Below are 3,635 nucleotides of genomic sequence, written 5' to 3' on the forward strand. Positions count from 1 at the left end.
AAGAGAGTTTTGAGAGAAAACCTAGAGAGAAGAAAGAAAGAACCATCCGAAAACTCATCGAACCACCGCTGAAAGTTGCCGCCAGCCACGATCTAATGACAAGGACTTCTTGGAAGGAAGAAGAAGATGTTGGTATTCGGAGTCCCGTTTTCCATCACGAGATCGAGAAAATCGGCAAGGTAAGATCTTGATCATTTTTCTCAAATCTAGAACTCTCTGTTGTAAATCAAGGTCTGAAATTTTGATATGCTCATCTAGAGGGAATTCTCCACAAGATTCATGAAGGAAACCAGCCGAAATTCTGGTCCGAAGGGGAAGATCCGAGCCGATTTCCAAGAACGTTGGAGAGAGAAATTTTTTTGACAAGTCACGTGTCAAACCGGCCCAGTGAAGTACGATTGTAGAATCCAACCCGCACTGACACCCACGACTAGACTTCGTTTGGGTTCATGGTGGCGCGTGAGGATGCGTGGCAGCACGTGGGAGCGCGTGAATTTCTGTTTTCCATCCGCCAAACTTTTGTTTGGCCTATTTCTGCCCTGATTCCAATTCTAACGATGTTTTTATGCGAATAGGGACCTAATTGGGGAAAATCAGTATTTTTTTAGACACTTTACGGGCATGGGAACGCTAGCGAAGGGGCACACATCAACCAAGTAAGTCACCACCCGGTATTTAGGAAGAAATACTTGTAGGATTCGCTTGGAATTCATGCATGCTAGTACATTTGCATTAGATTAGTTTTCCATGAATGAGATTAGGCAGATTAATTTTTTTTATGAGCGTATTGGGTGAATTATCTGGGTGTTGCTTGTCTGCATTAATCTTCCGTTATATGTATGCATATGTTTAATTCATGTTGAAATAGTGAACTCAGCGTTTCGGGCACTTGAGGGATAACCTCGCCCCGTTGAGCGCAAACCCCGCTTTTCGGGTGTATGATGGAGGCCATCACCCCATGGAGTATGCATATCTAATTGCATGAATTATGTACGATAATATTAGACGACGGTTGCATGCACACTCTGTTATTTTTCATAACCCATTACTATGATAAGCCTATGGAATTGTAGTTAGGAGTGACAAGTCACTCAGTCTAGATACAACCTTCCTCTAGGAACCTAACAGATTACCACGGCGAAGAAGTACCTTATGAGTGTTCTTAGACTGCTAGTTGTCTGAACGGTGTCTGTAGTTTAGTGGGAGGACTAGAGGTCCTAATCAGTTCTTACTGCTCCTAGCCGTTTCGCATGGGAAATGTGTGCCCATTAGCTGTATGGGAACGGATTGAGTTGCGCCCCCCAGGGGGACTATTACAGGCATAGGAGGTATTCAGCAAACCCCTAGGCAAGATACCATGTAGTCTCAATTAACCATGTAAAGGTAGCGCCTCGTAGAGAGATACCGGTTAGTCCAGCTTAGCATAAGGAACTCTTAGGTATCAAATGAAAGGACAGAGAACCAGTGAAGCTCCAAAGAGCAAGTCCCAAGGGGCGAGCCCCAAATGAACTAAGACTAGAACCAGACGTCAAGTAGGTGGCTTACTTAGTATAATTTTTATACTCATCCCATTTTTCCTTTTTTTTTTCCAGGTGTTCGTAGACTGTCGGTCGAGGTAAAGGAGCATTCGAGAGTTGTACAGCCACAGAGGGGGTTGTTCCGGAGGGTCGGTTTCTTTTCGATTTTTTTGAGTCTTTTGTAAATTTTCCTCTGTATTTGTATTTTCTCTTATTTTGTAAATTTGAATCCTCTTTTCAAACATTTGAAACTTACACTTTTCCTTCTTCTATTTTGATTTTATTAGATTTTTGTTTTTAATCTTTTACTCTTCTTTTCTCTTTCTTTTTGTTTGTTTTCGATTTTGTCTTTTGGGTTTTGGTCCGAGTTTCGAAGCCTCGAAAATCAGGTCGTGACGAGAGCCATGGACAAAATTGCTACTCTATCAAATTGTAAAACGTTTCCTCATTTCAAAAGCTTAACCTTCCTTTTTGTTGGAAACTAACGAATATTCTAAACCTTTTTTCCCCCAAAGCTTCGATCTCCTACATAAAAAACCCTACAACAAACTCACCACAAACTCCACAAGCACAAGCACGAAAACCTCGAAAAGCTCCAAAACAACAATCTAGCTGTGAGCTACAAGATTGTTCATTATGATCCTCAACAATAGCAACAACAATCTAGTTCAACCACCACAACCCGTGAGGCTTTCTTGGCCAACCAAGCTTCCTCCTCCAACAACATGTCCTCCACTCTTCTTCCACCACCACCACCGCCTTCCTTCTCTGGTACTAGCGTTTCAGACTTGGGCTTCCTCCAACCTCGTATTAAATGTCTGTGGTGGCAACACCCATTTCTGCATCTGCTCCGGCAAGAAGCCTGGTTTGTTCACCGTCGTTTGTTATGTTCTTGATAAGCATCAGATTGAGGTTGTTTCGGCTCATGTCTCCTCGGATTTCCATCGCATGTTCTTTATGATTCAAGCCCATGTAAGTGCGACCTCTCTATGTATCTTTGTTTTTCATTTTTTTCCTTTACAAGGTTTGAATTTTAGTGTAAGATCTCATGCTTGTTCGAGAGGAGAACGAAACATTCTTTATAAGTGTATGAAAATCTCTTCCTATTAGATGCATTTTAAACCTTGAGGGGAAGCCCGAAAGGAAAAACCAAAATTCTTTCCTGATATGATCAAAGATTTTGTTCTTCGAATATTTTGTATATTTTTGTATTCTTTAACAAAAATGGAAAACTTAAAGAACAAAAACAAGAAATGAGAAACGAAAACAAACTCTAATGAAATCTTATCGAGTTAATTTTCGAGAGTTGTTATTTAAAATGAGTTCTTTTGACGATGCATGCGTATGGAAGTTGTGATGGATTCGGGGTGCAATGGTGGCGGAAGAAATGTTCAAGCAAGTTGCGTGGGAGATCATCTTCTGGTTGTCTTCTTGATCGGAGACTCCAACATTCTCTCCACCATGAAATCTTTTGCATGAACTTTACTGCTGCAGAATTTTCTGCGATTGAACTTACTACTGCAGAATTTTCTGCGATTGAACTTACTACTGCAGAATTTTCTGCGATTGAACTTACTGCTGTAGAATTCTGTGCATGAACCCACCTATGGGTTTGGAATTAATTTTGGATCCGAAAATAAATAGAACCTTTAGACGAAGGTTGAGGGAGAAAAAGAAAATGACATAACAAAATATATAGCAAATAGAACTTTGAGCATATGATGGCTAATCAAGAGAGAATTACTGCTAATGTCATTCATTTAGCAGATGATTGAGAAAGAGCAATTTGAGCATATGCACACCCAGCTGTGGAAGAGCTAAATTTGTGCATTATAGTCATTCATTTAGCATATGATTGAGAAAGAGCAATTTGAGCATATGCACACCCAGCTGTAGAAGAGCTAAATTTGTGCATTATAAGACCCAAAATGCTAGCAACCACTTTTGAGATAAAGCCCGTGATGTTTCAAATGTTGCAAACCATTGAGTAATTCCCTTATTCTTCGAGGGACGGTGCTAAATCATGGTTGAATATTTTAGCAACGAGAACAATTGATTCTTGGAATAGTCTAACAGAAAAAAATTTGCTCAAGTATTTTTCACCCACTAGAAACGCAC

General features: G+C 40.3%; 1 long non-coding RNA gene across 1 annotated transcript; it reads left to right on the forward strand.

Annotated features, from left to right (window-relative positions):
* On the forward strand, positions 1-617 carry LOC111792112. Its single transcript, XR_002814733.1, has 3 exons — positions 1-179; positions 259-489; positions 576-617. It is a non-coding gene; the product is annotated as an uncharacterized LOC111792112 (long non-coding RNA).
* The last annotated feature ends 3,018 nt before the right edge of the window (positions 618-3,635 follow it).

The sequence above is a fragment of the Cucurbita pepo genome, chromosome LG04 (genome assembly GCF_002806865.2).
Source record: "Cucurbita pepo subsp. pepo cultivar mu-cu-16 chromosome LG04, ASM280686v2, whole genome shotgun sequence".
NCBI classification, from domain to species: domain Eukaryota; kingdom Viridiplantae; phylum Streptophyta; class Magnoliopsida; order Cucurbitales; family Cucurbitaceae; genus Cucurbita; species Cucurbita pepo.